The following is a 17,293-nucleotide window of genomic DNA, read 5'->3' on the forward strand; positions in this document are numbered from 1 at the left end:
AGAAGTCAGTGATTTGGATACTATTCTGTCTTAGGGAAACAGGCATTCTAGCAGTTCCCAAATTTATCCACCTTTGGGGAAGCTTCTAATGGCTTCCAGGAAAGCTTCTTTACTGAAGGCACAGAAAGTGAACGTGCTGCTTCAGGAGAGCACTAGAATGAAAGCTTGAGTGGGCCATTGGGTGCCAACAGAAGAGAACCAGAGGGGTCAAGTCTGGAGAGATGTTATGGAATTAAGGCACCTGTTTTCCATGCAGCCATCCAGGGTTTTGTCCCTGATACTGCAGATGGTCCCCCAAGCACTCCTAGGAAGGGTCCCTGAACTCAAAACCAGGAGTAAGTGCTGAGCACTACCAGGTGCAGCCTCCAGACAAATAGACAAGTAAATTATAATTATTTCCTCAATGCTCTGTGAGTGGGAAGGCAGAGGGGCAGAGTGTGGGCTGGCTTAATTCTTGACATACTGAAGAGGGACAGACTGAGAGCTAAATAAGTCATTGGCTGGCTGTGTGTTTGTTGTATTTTCATGGAGTAGAAAGTGGCCATAGTATCTAACCCTGAAGTCTATGAAGTTCTCTCCCCACTCCCAATCTTCAGAGTTCTCAGTGAAATCCACACATGAGTTCTTGCTAAATTTCATCAACCTGGTGGGATGAGCCCAACCCAATGGTGGTCAGGGGCTGAGTTTGGCTCTGTGTTTAAGAGTGATCCAGGGGCCGGAGAGGTGGCGCTAGAGGTAAGGTGTCTGCTTTGCAAGAACTAGCCAAGGAAGGACCGCGGTTCGATCCCCCAGTGTCCCATATAGTCCCCCCAAACCAGGGGCAATTTCTTAGCGCTTAGCGAGGAGTAACCCCTGAGCATCAAATGGGTGTGGCCCATGGGTGTGGCCCAACAAACAAACAAACAAAAAAAGAGTGATCCCTGACTTGATTGGAGGACTATATGCAGTGCTGAGAATTGAACAGGGGTTGGCTTACATGCAAGGCCCTGTACTATTTCTCCAGCCTATCACATGAAGTTCATAGACATGAAGCTAAGGCTGGGTAGTTCTTGTGCACAGAATGGTGCTGAGGAAGGAAGTCTCAGGCAGCTAAATGAATAGGATGCCCAGGTTCATAGGAGAATTCACTGTTGGTGGTATGAACAGAGAACAATTTGATCAATCTCTATTAGTGGTGAAGAATGTCCAGCCTAGGGAACATATAAGTCTGAAAAAATCATGTGATCTGTCCCTGGTACATGAGGGGACAGACACATAATCTCTTCTCCAGCTGTCTGTGACTTGCCTGTCTGTATAGTCTGTGAATGCTGTTATAAATACCCAAATGGCTTTGGCAGAAAAGGGGTTCTTTCCTGCCTAGGCTTTTGAACACAAAGGAGATGAGACTTACACACCAACAAAGGGCATCACCTGTTGGACTTCAGATGAGTTTGGAAACCATTGGAAAATATTAAAGCTTAAAGATAAGTTCACTCCAGTGTTCTCCTGCTAGAGTCCAAGCCTTACTCCTTTATAGCAAGTCCACTTCTCTGAGTCCACTTTCTACACCAACCTACAGATCCAACCTGCAGAGGGCAGTACCTTTCGCCGCTGACCTCCATAGTTAGCCTTGAGATGATCAACACAAGGCATCTCACCCAGTTTTGTCTTTGAGAAGCAGTTGGTGGAAAGTCAAAAAGAGAACAGCTGCAGATTTGGGGGCTTTCATCCATATACTGATGAGAAAGGCAAGGCCAGGGGTTCTATCCAGACTTATGTGCCTCTCCAAGAAGGAGAGGGTTTAGCCCATTGGACCTGAGATAATGCCATTGCTTTACTACTATTTTCAGATCAGGCCCCGAAGCTTCCTCAGGGCCTCTGGTCTGGGTCATAGGCCGCTGCAAACCAGGCATGATGCCAGGACCAAGAGGGTAAAGCCTGGAGTCTGGGCACCATGAGTCAGAGGCCAGGTAAGCAATAAAAACAGACTTCATCAATTCCAGAGAGCTGAGCAGAGGGGAGCCTTGAAGGTCAAGCTTCTTTTCATGGATACAGAAGAAGCTTTGATGGGCAACCCAGACAGAGGCCACACCCAGCCTCAGTGTCTCTCCATGTCCATATTACCCTCCAAAGACTGCTTCCTGAGAATTGCAGATATGTCCTTGCATAACTGGGACAAACTCATCTGAGTAGTTGATGTGGCAACATGCCTCTGCAGTCTCCTTCCCTCCCCTGCTGGGACCCCTTAGATCCTATATTTATATCCAGTTAGTTCCTCCCGCTTCCTGGTCCAATCCTGAATCACCTCTGCTACAGGGTCCTCCATGACTCCCACCAGACATTTCTGTTTTGAGGTGACAGCTCACAGCCTGCCTCTAGGATTCCTACATAGCCCTCCATTCTGTGTTTCCCCAACCCTGTACCTTCCCTTATCTTGTGAATACAGATCCTTGTTGTGTGCTTTGCTGTGAAATCTAATGCCTGGAAACTTTCTACCTATCCTACAACATATCCTGAACCTAACTAAGTATGCATCATGGGGTCTATGCCCTGCCCCAAAAGGCCAGCCTGGACATTGTCCTGACAGGAATCAGCTCTGAATACTCAGGGAATTAGATCGTTAAAACCAGAAACATCTTAGAAATCAAGGCTGTTTCTCAAACATTTGGAGACAAGAAACATTGATCTCAGGTTTTGTTTATGTTTTGTTTTGTTTTGTTTGAGGTGGGGCAAGCACAGTGATGTTCAGGGCTTATTCCTGGCTCTCTGCTCAGGCAGGAATTAGTTCTACCAGTGCTCAGAGGCCCTTATTCAGTGCTAGGGATTGATTAAGGTTGGCCATATTGTGCAAGGCAAGTGCCCTAAACCCTGTACTCTTCAGCCCCTCAACTTATATACAACTCACAATGACCAAAATTCAGGTGTTCTAACCCTTCTCTAACACTCCTTTCCCTTTGCTATGATACTTTCCCAAATCTATGTTAGATTATGCTTGTGCAGATTGGTTAACTCCTTTTAGACAAAATGTAATAAAAGAATATTAATCCTAAAAAAAAAAGAATATTAACCCAATGTGGCTAGAGAGATAGGAAAGCTGATAAATGGCCAACCCTGGCATCTCATATGGTCCCATTAGCACCAGCTGGAGTGATCCCTGAGTGCAGAGTCAGAGTAAACCTTGAGCACTGCTGGATGTGACCCAACATTCTCCCCGCCCCCCACAAAAATATTATACTAAGGAAGTAAATTTCATGTTAAATGGTCAGATAAGAAGATTGGTTTTCTTTCTTTTTTTTTTTTTTTAAGAAAACACCAAGACAACAAATTTGTTTATTTGGCATGTCAAGAGAGTAACATTATTTTTATGTATGTAATTACTGGATTTGCTGTATTTTCTTTTTAGCTTTCTTTTTCCTTTATTTATTTGTTTGTTTTTGTTTTTGGGGGGGCCATACCCAAAAAGTGGGGAGCAGTGATGCTCAGGGGTTAGTCCTGGCTATGTGCTCAGGAATCACTCCTGGCTTGGGGGACCATATGGGACTCTGGGGGATCAAACCGAAACCTTGATCCATCCTAGGTCGGGTGCATGCAAGGCAAACGCCCTACCACTGCTGGTTCCTCGGATTTTTGAAGGCACCAGGATTTACAAAGTTATTCATAGTTGAATTTCAAGCATACAATGTTCCAGCACTGATTCCATTACCAGAGTCAACTTTCCTCCACCAGTGTCCCAGATTCCCTTCAACCACTCTTTTTCTTTCTTTTTTCTTTTCTTCCTTCCTTCCTTCCTTCCTTCCTTCCTTCCTTCCTTCCTTCCTTCCTTCCTTCCTTCCTTCCTTCCTTCCTTCCTTCCTTCCTTCCTTCCTTCCTCCTTCCTTCCTTCCTTCCTTCCCTTCCTTCCTTCCTTCCTTCCTCTTCCTTCCTCCTTCCTTCCTTCCTTCCTTCCTTCCTTCCTTCCTTCCTTCCTTCCTTCCTTCCTTCCTTCCTTCCTTCTTTCTTTCTTTCTTTCTTTCTTTCTTTCTTTCTTTCTTTCTTTCTTTCTTTCTTTCTTTCTTTCTTTCTTTCTTTCTTTCTTTCTCTCTTTCTTTCTTTCTCTCTCTTTCTCTCTCTTTCTTTATCTTTCTTTCTTTCTTTCTTTCTTTCTTTCTTTCTTTCTTTCTTTCTTTCTTTCTTTCTTTCTTTCATTCTTTCTTTCTCTCTCTTCCTTCCTTCCTTCCTTCCTTCCTTCCTTCCTTTCTTTCTTTCATCTCTCCCTTCCTTCCTTCCTACATTCCTTTCTTCCTACTTTCCTTCCTACCTTCCTTCCTGTTTTCCTTCCTTCCTTCCTTCCTGTTTTCCTTCCTTCCTTCCTTCCTTCCTTCCTTCCTTCCTTCCTTCCTTCCTTCCTTCCTTCCTTCCTTCCTTCCTTCCTTCCTTCCTTCCTTCCTTCCTTCCTTTCTCTTTCCTTTGTTTTTTTTTTTTTTTTCATTTTTGGGTCACACTCGGTGACACTCAGGGGTTATTCCTGGCTATGCGCTCAGGAATCGCTCCTGGTTTGGGGGACCATATGGGACACTGGAGGGTCAAACCGTGGTCCATCCTAGATTAGCACATGTAGGCAAACGCTCTACCACTTGTGTCACTGCTCCGGACCCTCTTTCCTTTTTCTTTTTCTTTTTTAAGAAAAAAGAACAATAATCATTCCAATTGGGGCCTTCCATTGCTAAATATGCTTGTCTTTCGTATTTAAGATGATTGTGTAATCCTGGGCATACATTTAAGTAATTGTTTGGTTCAAGTTTTTCCTCGTGCTGATCAGTTAACAGGTAACCAGGTTGAACTCTCCTGGGTGGGTGAAATCAGGAAGGTGAATCTCAGGATTCAGTCACTGAATTCGTCATCATCATCATCCAGTCTATCATTGTGATTCTGCCCAGGGCAGTGAACCATCTAGCTGGAAAATGGCAATGAAGACTTTGAACTCTGGGAGGTGTTTCCCTCCATTTTTGGTGGGAAAAAGTGTGTCTTATGGTATGAAAAATATGGTACATGTACAACATTAGGTTGCAGTCATGGATGACATAGATTTTATTACTGATGGGGTGGAGACTTCAGGGGAGGGCAAGAGAGCAATCTCTGCATTCTCTGCATTCAAAAGGTGGGAGTTGGAATTTGCCATTTGATGTTTCCCTGTATTGTTCTAGTTTCCTTCAAAGTCGAAGTTCTAGAAAAAAGTGCCAACATTCATCTTTATTGCACATCTCCACTTAGTCCTCATTCCTTTTTAATCTGGCATCTTTACTGAAAATGTTCTCCAGGCGGATCCCTGTAGCCTTCCTGTGAGCATATTTTGTTCATTTCTAGTCATACCTGATATACTAGGAGCATTCCTCACTATTGACCAATTCCTTGTCCCCAAACTTCCCTTCACAATCTTTCTTCTGTTATTCTGACCATTCCTTTTTCTGCCTCCTTTGTGAGTTGATTCCTTTCAATTCCATCATTGTTCACTCTACATTACTGATATTAAACCCCTGCACTGTGCTAGTCTATTCTAGTTACTAGGACCAAAATGAATTTATTATGAGGCTTACAATCTTACAATCTAAGGAAGAAATTGTGAGGAAATAATTATAAACAAAGAGGTTAAATAAGTGATAGGAATTCTTTTTGGTACTGAAACTAAGGTTTTAATGATATATTTATGGTGGCAAATGTTATGAAAAATATAAAAAAGGGAGGATCATAAAATATGTTGGTTTATATGTTTTTATTTATTGACTTCTTTTTTTTTGAGCTACACCCAGCAGTGTTCAGGACTTACTCTCAGTTTTCTGCTCAGGAATCATTCCTGGTAGGGCTTGGGGAACCGTATGTGGTATCAGATATTAAAGCTGGATTGGTTGTGTGCAAGGCAAGTATCCTACCTGTTGTATGCTCTCTCGCCAACTTAGTTTATGTATTTTATTTATTTATTTATTTATTTATTTATTTATTTATTTATTTATTTATTTATTTTTGAGTCACACCTGGCAGCGCTCAGGGGTTACTCCTAGCTCTATGCTCAAAAATCGCCCCTGGCAGGCACGGGGGACCATATGGGATGCCAGGATTCGAACCACCGTCCTTCTGCATGAAAGGCAAATGCCTTTCATGTTATCTCTCTGGCCCCAGTTTATGCATTTTTAAAGTCATCAAGTATGACTTTACTGAGAAGGGGGCATATGTGTAAAGATAGAAAGGAAATGATAGAGTGATTCATGTAGTTGTCTGGGAAGAACCTTTAAGAAGGAATAATAAGTGCTAGGGTCTAAAATAGAATAGCCCTTGTACTTTGAGATAACAATAAGAACACCAGTGTAGTTGCGTTATGGCTAGATGGAATTTATTGCTCTTCACACAGGAAGTCAAATACTCAATTAGGAGCTTTTCTCCGAGGAAAATTTTATTTTGGGGGCTTCAATATTGAAAAATCAGATTCTATGGTTCAAAACAAACAAGTAAAATCCTGAAAAAAATAAAACACATCTAAAGTATGAAGTACAGAATTGTGAAGTTCAGTGAGGAAGAAGTTGGGGTATTTGTTTTTGATCTTTTCTCATATCAATTCAGTTGATGGATTCCTTCTGATTTATTTATTACTTGGGAGAGACATGGGGACACAACCTGTTGTGGTCAGTAATCCTAGCTGTGTTCTCAAGGATCACCCCTGTTGGGGATCTAGGCACCATATATGCTTATGCATTGAACCCAGGCTGGTTGCATGAAAGGCAAGTGCCTTACCCCTTGGGAAATTCTTATGGATGTCTAGAGTTATCAGCTCTGAAATTCAGGAACAGAGTCTTGAAAGAAGACTGCATGTCAGACCATCTAACAACAATAATAAAGCTAGGTGGTTGTGCCCAGTTTAGGCATTGATGGGGCCAGTACAGGTTGGAGCACATGCTTTGCATACTAGAGACTAGGACTGAGCACAACTGCTGGCAGTGATCCATGAGTACTGAGATGGGACTATTTCCTGAGGACTGAAGGATGTGGCTCCAAAACAAACCAAAAAAACAAAATGACATTGATAATGCCAAACCCTACAAGCATAGAACTTAATTCTGGAGCACTCCAACATTGAGAAGTTAAACAAACAAGCTAAAATCTAACAAAGAGCTTGTGAAGTATGGTCCTATGATGCTGGAAGAAAAATAAGAGACTATGGTGTGCTGAAAGACAAGCAATAAGTGTGTCCCAAGAAAGTAAACATCCAAATCCAATAGAGCTGATATGACAAGAAAAGTGGGAACTGAGAGTCATCTACTGATTTTCGCAATTGAAGGTCATTGTTGACCTCCAGAAGAGTGATTCTAGGGAAGTGGTAAAGACAACAGATAACGGAAACAAATTGAGAACAAATGAGAGAAGACCCATTAAAGGCAGCCAAATGAAAAATAGAGTGAGAGCTGGGGAAAGAAATGGGATTTTTTTTTTCAGTTGGGGGAAAACATAGCATTATCTGTTTTGATTACTAAAGGCACAAAACAGGGACAAACTATTCAAGAGAACCATTGACTTTCATTAATTGCTGGCGTAATATCCTGGTTTGGGGTGAGGAAACAGAATGTGATGTAAGAGTGGAGAGGGTAGTGTTGAATAGGATTATATTGCACTACAGTAAGAAGTAAAGGTAGAGAGCAGGAATGTAGACTTATGTGGGAGGGTAGATGTGGGTGAACACCTGGGACACCTCTTCAATTTTCCCAGTTTTTTCCAGGCAACAGGAAGCAAGATCATCTGTAAGCAAGGATAAGGAGAAATTAAAGAGATGGAAAGTATCCTGCAAAAGAATGGGAGAATTATAAAGCAAAATAAATGAAGAAAACACTATTTTACCCAGAATTAATACCTGAAGCTTTTGCCACCAAATTCAAGATGTCAGAAGGGTCAAACAGATTTTTTTTTTAAAGCTCTCCAGGCAGGTACGGAGTGGGTTGAGTTGGATTAAACCCAGATTTGCGTTTTTGCCCAGTGAATATCACCATGAGAAAGAAGCGCAAAAGAGTGGTGATGAACAGCAAAAGTTACCCTCCTCATTGCTCAAGGACTTTAAGTGGCGTAAGTAGGACATAATGGGGGATACAGAAAGGAAGTGGGCATGTGCGTCCAAAAGTAGGTTGAAAGACTGATGCGTTAAAGGTGAGCATTAAAGAAAAAGTAGTAAGTCAACTGGAAAGGAAAGGAGTTGACTGGAGAGACAGTTATTATGAAGGGATGCTACAAAATTAATCTAAAATTGCCCAATGATCCAGTAGTATGTGTTATCAAGTACCTGAGATGGAACTAGTTCAAACTAAGATGATCTCTAAGTATGCAGATACAGTTCCTTGATGCATATACAAATTCCCAAAACCTAGTGTAAGTAAAGGAGAATATAAAGTATTCAATTAATAGTTAAAAATTCTGATGACATGTTGTCACAACAATATTTTAGATAGATTGAGCAGAGGAATATTATTAACTTTACTACCGTCTGTTCCTCTTCTAGTTTTTAAAAGTTACATAAAATTTTTATTTGTCCCTGTTGGTTTAGAGTTATTTCTGGGGCATATAGAGGATGAAAGAGAGCACAGCTATGGAAGGAGAAAAGTTCAAGGCTGGGGAAGGAAGTAATCACCATGGCTGAAATCACAAAAGATTAGTAGCAAGTCATTTGGGAAAGCATGCCAGCAAGCTAGGAAATAACAATTGTTTAAGAAATGAGGCTCAAAGTTCCATTAGATGAGTGTACGTGGGTAGATGGTTTAATTTGATGATTGCTATTCAAAATCGAGGGGTTTTAGAAAGGAGGAGGAAGTTCTGTTGGAAATAGCAATGAGGATCAGAGGGATATCTGTTCCAGACCCAGGGCTAGGTTGTGGGGGTCTATCTGAGTGGGTGTCAGAAGGGGTATTTCAGGTTAGAGCAAGCACAGGTGGGAATGCAGGAAGAACAGGGTACCACTTTGACAGTAGGATATGGGCTCTAAGCTCCAGAGGATACCCAACACAGGTCTGAAGGGAACAAGACAGAGTATGAGCTACAAATATAGACCTTCTTCCAGAAACATAATTGGTTGAAGCAACTTAATGCAATTAATTTTGGTGGCCACAAGGAAGCATAAATAGAATCATCATGGTGAGTGCAGGAGGAAGAGAGGAGGTGTGATTCTTCCCTTTCTTTCTGCAAGAGCCTCTAAGGAGGAAGGAATTCTGGACCACGACCTGCCTCCTTCCACCTGTCCACTGAACCATATAATCCATCACAACTTCCCACACAAATATTTGCTCCGATTTTTCCAGCCAATAGCAGCTGCAAATTACTACTTGGAGGTAGATGATTCATAATGGTGAATCTTGAGCCTACTTCTCTTTTGCTCCGTCCTGCACCTGCCTGCAGTACGCTCTCAGGAACTTGTTCAGAATGAAACAAATAATGATCTAAAATGATCTAACTCTAGACCTGTCCCATAGCATCTTTCTGGGGAGAGAACACACCAGAGCCTGGGTGAGCTCCCCTGAATCTCATTCTCTGCCCTCCCATACCCCAAGTACAAACCATTGCTAGGATGTATCCTTGATTCTTGTCCCCCAAATCCCACTATTCTCTGCACTGCTTCCATCTCCATAACCCTTCCCATTATAATAACTTTTCTCTTTCTTGACTTTTTCCTACTTTTTCTCCTCCTCCTTTTCCTCCTCTTCCTTTCCTCCTCCTTTCTTCTTTTTAGTTTATTTGGGGGGGGGGGGGGTTGGTCAAATCCGACTGGTGCTCAGAGCTTACGCCTGATTCTGTTCTCAGAGGTTACTCCTAGTGGGGCTTGGAGGGACCATATAGGATCCAAGGGATTGAACCTGGATTGGGTTGCCACATGCAAGACCAGCACCCTGTCTACTGTACTATCCCTATGGCCCCTATAACAGCATCTTTAGGTGTTTGCTCACCTCTAGTTGGATCCACTAGCTAGTCTCTGCATGACCCTCTGGTGGCATTTTCAAAATTCCTAAATCTTTTTAACCTCAAACTCTATGGCATCTCCTCATTCTCCTATGGCAAGTTGAAGTTCTCTAATGGGCTGAATCTCTGCTTAGGAGAGGTTCCTGCACTACAGCCAAATGCTAGTGCATGTCTGACTCTCTGATGCCAGCAGGTCCATCTCTCTCCATGCTTACCTAGGTGGGTGTTGCTCTCAGCCTCTTCAGGCTGAGTAGGAGGGTTGTGTACTGGCTGCTCCTGAGGAAATACTTTCTCCTCCCACTCTGCTTTGTGAACAGGATCCTCCTTTTTGCTCATGCATGCATTTGGACATTTCTTCTTGAAGCTTCTCAACCACATCTCACCTCCAGTTATGGGCTCCATCACCTGTTTTCCTCTTGAAGATTTTATGTAGCAGTTCCCATTTGCTTGTGACTTGGTTGATATTTTTCTTCCAAGGTAGATTCCTCAAGGGCACAAGGGCCTTCAGGAGGTCTTGAGAACTTGTCTAGTTTGGCTTCCAGTTATCCAGAGCCCTAGACATCTGACCCCAGTGTTTACACATAGTAGGAGCTCAATAAACCTTTTCTAAGCAAATCAATGATAAGCTCCAGATGTTAGTCCTCTGACATTCCCAAGTACAGACTTGGATCTCACAGACTTTCAGCAAATGCAGTCGAGGTTCTTGATTTGATGACATACATTGTCCAAGGTCTTCCATGAGAGGTCACTGAACCAACCATCACTACTTAATGGGAACTAGGTATGCAGCTCTGTAGTACAGATGTTCTTTGGTCAGTTGCCCCTCCTATCTGGTCACACAGTGTCTCCCAGTGGGTCCAAGTATGCAAAAAAATTAAAGTAGGAGGACTTCAATTCCTGTGGGTGAGTTCTGGTGTCTATTTGCCACGTTGTTGTATCTCTGAGTGATAGCAAAATAAATAATGATAAACATTGGGACAGGAAGGGTGGCTTCAGGAAGCTTGAGCAAGGGTTTGCTGATGGGTACCCACTTCCTGTGCCAGCTGTGCCTAGTGGTTTCATCATACCAGGCCCATCTTATTAAAGGGGTAAAGGAGGCAGGAGATACAAGTACAGATCTCTATCACAATGAACCCACCACCCCGGGGGGGAATGTGTTTCCCCGTTTCGACTTTGCTGACTATCTTCAGTGACAAATACATGGTGACTAGGCCATGATCACTTCCATTTGGGATTCTCCTACCTCCAGAGAGAAATGGAGGCAGCAGATGCTTGCTCTGTCTGCCCCGTGCCAGGAACCTTCCTGCCTTATGGTTGGTGTCCTGGGTCTCCTTCCTGTCTGCCCTTCCCAGCTCCCTTAGCTGCTAACTCTGCTGCCTGACCATCTGCCTTGTTCTAACCCCCCACAACCACCACTCATTTCTTCCTTGCTGAGGCTTGCAGAGCTTTTAGGTGTCCATCTGGCTCTGACCTTGCCTCTTACGGACCCAATTGCGTTTGCTTTCCAAATTCTGTAATTCTTTCTGCTACTTTCACTCTAGTGGGATATTACTAATGGTATTTCAAGGGCCACGACACTACAGTGTCACAATGAGTAGAGCCACACCAAGCAAGTGCTGCTGAAATTTTGTTTAATGTTAATACTGGGCTTATTATACCCAAAAGAGATACTTACGTGATCTTTCCTCTTCACGGAGACTAGCTAGAGGGCAAGAACTGAATTTGTGTATCTTTCCATAGGTCATGTAGAAGGATTTGGCTGGAATTAAGAAATGGAAAAGTGCAGCACAGAGGATAACATTCTGATGTCAGCCAGTCACACTGATGCTGGAGAAGTGAAGATGGAAGCGAAGGGGAGGGGAGGGGAGGGGAAAAGAGAGGGAGAGGAAAGGGAAGAGAAAAGGGGAGAGGGGAGGGGAAGAGAGGGGAGGGGAGAGGAGGGGAGAAAAGGAAAGAGGAAAGGGGAGAGGAGGGGAGAGGAAAGGGGAGAGGAAAGGGGAGAGGAGGAGAAGAGAAAGGAGGAGAGGGGAGAGGAGAGGAGGCATTTGTTTTTTGTTTGTTTGTTTTGTTTTTGTAGGGGGCCACAAAAATTGCTCAGGGATTACTCCTGGCTTTGCACTTAGAAATCACTTCTGGTGGTGTTTGATGGGACGATATGGAATCATGGGATTCCAACTGCATGCGAAGCAAGTGCTCTACCCACTACACTATTGCTCCAACCCCAGAAGGAAGACATTTGTGCTTGACATTTCTTTCACTCTTTGATCCTTAAGCATGTGGCGGAGGGGAGAAAGAGTGGAGAGAGGTGATTCCTGTCTGTTCTTTCTTCACCTTGAATACAAGATCCCTGGGTCCTTCTAGATGTTTCTACCCATCGTGCTTCCCTTGCCTAACCAATATGTCTAATACTCCACCCCCAAAATTCTTTTGTACTAGTAAACAGTAGCACTAGATGAGGAATAAATATGGGAAAAAGGAAAAACGCTGTAAATAGCCAGAAAACTCCTCTGGGTGAGGAAAAAGAAATGGCAGAGTTATTACTTCCTTTTGTCTTTGTGTTTATAAAAATGTTTAAAAATGTAAAATGTACTGTTAAGGACTTGGGAGAGGGTGAGTATAGCAGGCTAGACCATGTGGTTTATGTGTAAGATGTCTGGTTTTTTTTTTTTTTTTTTGGTTTGTTTGTTTGTTTTTTTAGATGTCTGGGTTTTATCCCCAGCATCACAAGGCCTCAGCACTACCAAGAGAGAACCCCAGCACAGAACTGGAAAGAACCCCACTCCAGCACTGCTGGGTATGGACCCAGACCAAAATAAAGGACTATATGATAGGCAAAAAAAGTAAATAATGAAACTTAGGAATAAATTGTTCATGGAGAAAAGAGACAAATGTAAGTCGTTTGCTTCTCCTTAGTTCTGTAACCTTACACATATCATTGTACAATTTCTGGAGATCTCTTTTGAAAATGTTCTATTACATTAAAGTACATATATGTATATGTATGCTACTCCTATCCACAAATCTGGTTTATGTGTTCACATGATTTTGTATACAATTCAAATATGCAAAATATGAGTGTACAAGATTGCAGGTGAAGAGGAGAATTGAATGATACGGAGATAAGGAAAATTGATCATTCACAACAACAAAACATCCCTATCAAGGGGCCAGAGGGATAGGATAGCACAGTGGGTAGGGCATTTGCCTGGCATGTGGCCCACCTGGGTTTGATCCTCAGCATTCCATATGGTCCCCAGCCTGCCAGGAGTTACCTGTGAGCAGAGAGCCAAAGTAACCCCTGATGTTACCAGGTGTGACCCCAAAATCAAGCCAAAACAAAAATCCCTATCAGAACAAAACCCCAAATGGGCAGATGATCTGAATAGGCATCTGAAGAGGACCTACAGATGGCCAACAGGCATAGGAAAAGATGCTCATTATTGCTGATTGTCAGGGAAATGCAAATGAAAACCACAATGACACACCAGATAACTGGTTTTTGCACAGTGGGTGAGGATGTAAACTCAGGCTAACAGCTTGGTAAAATGTGGTGCTTCCTCAATAAGCTAAAATTCAAGTCATTCTATGATCTAGCAGTCCCACTTCTGGGCATCTACCTGAACATAAGATAAAACATGAACATGCAAATTTATTTACATTCAAATGTCCCAGCGTTTAATTGCAGCATCACTTATAACAGCTAAGAAGGGGAAACAACTAAAGTTGACAGGGGAATGGCTCAAGAGCACATGGTTCATTTGTACCACAGAATATTATACAGCTTTTAAAAGGATAGAATTTTGCCATTTGCAGTAAAATGGATAGAGCTCCAGGGAATTATGTGATGTGAAAGGAGTCAGAAGGCAGAAAAGTATTAGATGACTTCACCCATGTATGGAATATTTATAAAATTGAGGAACAGGGCCAGGGGATGTAGTTCAGTGGTAGAGTACTTGCCTGCATGCATGAGGCACTAGGATTGATCCTCGCCACTTGCAAAAATAAAGTTGATACTGGGCCAGAGAGATGATAAAGCATTCATCTTGCTTCCTGCCCTCTCTAGTTTAAATCCTGGGTACTACATATGGTACCTGAGCTTTACCAGGAGTCAGTACCAAGCATAGAGGCAGGAGTAACCCCTGAGCACCACCAGGTGTGGCCTTGAACCAGTAAATAAATAAGTACATAAAAAATATTGGTGAGAAGATAAACCAATAAAAAATAAACTAGTGGGGCTGGAGCGATAGTGCAGTGGTATGGCTTTTGCTTTGCTTGCGGCTGACCCAGGACAGACCTTGGTTCGATCCTCAGCATCCCATATGGGTCTCCTAAGCCAGGAGTGATTTCTGAGTGCATATCCAGGAGTAACCCATGAGCATCACCGGGTGTGCCCCCCCCCCCAAAAAAAAAGAATAACCAAACAAAAAAATAAACTAATGGGGCCCGGAGAGATAGCACAGCGGTGTTTGCCTTGCAATCAGACGATCCAGGACCAAAGGTGGTTGGTTCGAATCCCGATGTCCCATATGGTCCCTGTGACTGCCAGGAGCTATTTCTGAGCAGACAGCCAGGAGTAACCCCTGAGCACTGCCGGGTGTGGCCCAAAAAACAAAAAACAAAGAAAACAAAACAAAACAAAACAACTAATGGACACTGATAACAGAACTAAGATTAGCAGAGGAAGTGGGGAGGGTTGGTGAGACAAGGTGGGTGGGGGTGTAAGAAGAGGTGGCTAGAATCTTATTTGTTAAACAAAAATTTTTTTTTTTTTTTGGTTTTTGGGTCACATCTGACAGCGCTCAGGGGTTACTCCTGGCTCTATGCTCAGAAATTGCTCCTGGCAGGCTTGGGGACCATATGGGATGCTGGGATTGCAACCACCGTCCTTCTGCATGCAAGGCAAACACCCTACCTCCATGCTATCTCTCTGGCCCTTGTCAAAATTTTTTTAAAAATAAAAAAGAAAGAGTACTTAAAGCTGTGGTCAGAGTATGAGGGCTCTTGTAGGAGATGATGGATGGACTGTGAGAATGTAAATGTGGCCAAAGGCATCTTTCATTATCTGCAGTGCAGAAAAGGTCTATCTGTAGTTTAGGGGAGAAATCCAACATCTGGCTGGCCTCGGTTTCCCTTACTAAAATGTGGGATATTTGGAGCCAGAAAGATAGTACAGAGGATAAGGCACTTGCCTTGCATGTGGCAGACCTAGGTTTGATCTCTGGCATCCCATATAGTGCTCCAAGCCTACCAGGAGTGATCCCTGTGTGGTGTGATAAGGTGTGGCTCCACAAAACAGCAAAACATAAAAATATGGGAGATTAGTGTCCATCCTTCATAGCTTGATTTGGTTGGGGGGGGGGGGTGTGTTCCCGTCTGGTTTTTTGCTCATAAGTTGCTTCTGAGCTGTGCTGGGGGAGACCATATGAAGTAGCAGGAGTGGAATCAGGTCTCTTGCAGGTAAAGCCTGTTTCCAGCCCATGGAGCTTGTTCTCTGGTCCACAAGCTGACCCTGAGGATGACCTGGTGGCATGTTTAAAGGGCCTTGTCGGGCCACGTGTTCATCTTTCTCCTTGCCTACTGTCACTGTCCTTGCTGTTCTGGCTCTTGCTGCTATCGCACAGTGAAGCATCACAAATAATTGGCCCTGCGTCCATCTGCAGTCTGCCTCTGGAAGGCACCTCAGGACATCATTCCTTTTTCCAGCTCAGAACTCACTTTTTGACAAGGCTTCCCTCCTTCTTTCCTTTTTACCCTGTGTTTAACCTCCTTGTGGAGCAGCTCTGGAGAACACCCTTCTGTTATCTGGTAGAGATAAACAAGGCCGTGGTGATTCTTGCAGAGACTTTTATTTCAGGAGCAAAAGTCCTTACCTATTTTCTTTCTTCCTTTATCCTCTCTGCCTGGCTGTTGGAAAGGATAGGCCAGATCATATATTTATGCACTACACATTTGTACATACTATCTAGAGAGATGAATCAGGATCATTTACTTAAGATAAAAAAATACACAGAGAGAAGAATCTTGAGCATTGCTGCTGTCCATCGTCTGCATTTTAATCGCATGGAATCTGCAGGTCCACTTGAGACATCCTGATTTAGAGATTCTATCCTTCTGGGGCACCCTACTTGCATTGAGATGTCTGGCTCCAAACTTGCAGCTGTTAAGATTCTGCCGCCTGCCTGCTCTCAGTTGTCAGTAAAACCAGCTGGCCCACACACTCTTGTCTTTTGGATTTATAAATAGGCTCAGCTACCTAACAATTAAACATACTATATTTTGCTCATGTACATTGTGCCTTAGGGGGACCTTAAGAAGTCTGATAGCTCTTTCTCTTGCGACTCTTAGAAACCATCTTCCTATTCTTTTTAGTCCCCAGTAGGGAAGGTAGGTCTGTTTTGAAGGAGTGGCAACCAGACTTTTGATCCTGTAAAGCTCAAGACACAGTCTTTAACATGCACAGGAAATCTAGTATCATATTTCCAGAAGCTCCTCATAGGGATAGGCCCGGGACCAGCTCGTACGTGTCAGAGAAGGTCTGCAGAGCATGTTTCCCCAACATATGTGGCCATATAGACTCGTGGCTGTGGGAAAACCCATGACAAAGCCAAGGGAAGAACGGGATTCTGAGGAGGAAAGGAGAGGTAGTTTTAGGTTTAAACTATTGGTTAAGGGGCAGGAGAGAGATTGTTTTACAGGCAGCTCACTCAGGGTCTATCCCTGGCACCCTATATTGTCCCCACAAGTACAAGAGTGATTCCTGAGTGCAGAACCAGGAGTAATCCCCAGAATCGCTAGGTGTGACACAACCCAACCCCCCTTAGAAAAACAAACAAACCCAAAAACTATTGGCTAAGGGAGATCTGCTTTGCAAACATAGGGGCTGGAGAGAATATAAAAGGGGGGAAACACAGAAGAAGAGATAGCTCAGTGGTTAAGACATTTGCCTTGCATGCCACCGACCCAGGAGAGACCTGGGTTCGATTCATGGCATCCCATCTGGTCCCCCAGCCTGCCAGGAGCCATTTCTGAGCGCAGAGCCAGGAATAACTCCTGAGCACTGCTGGGTGTGACCCCAAAACCAAAATAAATAAAAGGTGGAACTGAAGCTAATGGGCTGGAACTTCCACTATGAGTGAAAGTGGCACTTTAAGATAGAATTCTATTTTCCCCTCCATGTGATGTACTAAGGTGAGCTGATGAAACTTATCACTGCTTCACACCCAGAGATGATGGAGTGGAGAGAAGGGGGAGAGAGGCTTGCTCGGGAACTCTGCCTTCCCTTCTCTTTCTCTCCTCACTGGTTCCTGGGGACTGGACGTTGATTGACATCAGAGTCAGACCCAGGGGTCACCTA

Source organism: Suncus etruscus, chromosome 1, assembly GCF_024139225.1.
Source record: "Suncus etruscus isolate mSunEtr1 chromosome 1, mSunEtr1.pri.cur, whole genome shotgun sequence".
Taxonomy (NCBI): Eukaryota; Metazoa; Chordata; class Mammalia; order Eulipotyphla; family Soricidae; genus Suncus; species Suncus etruscus.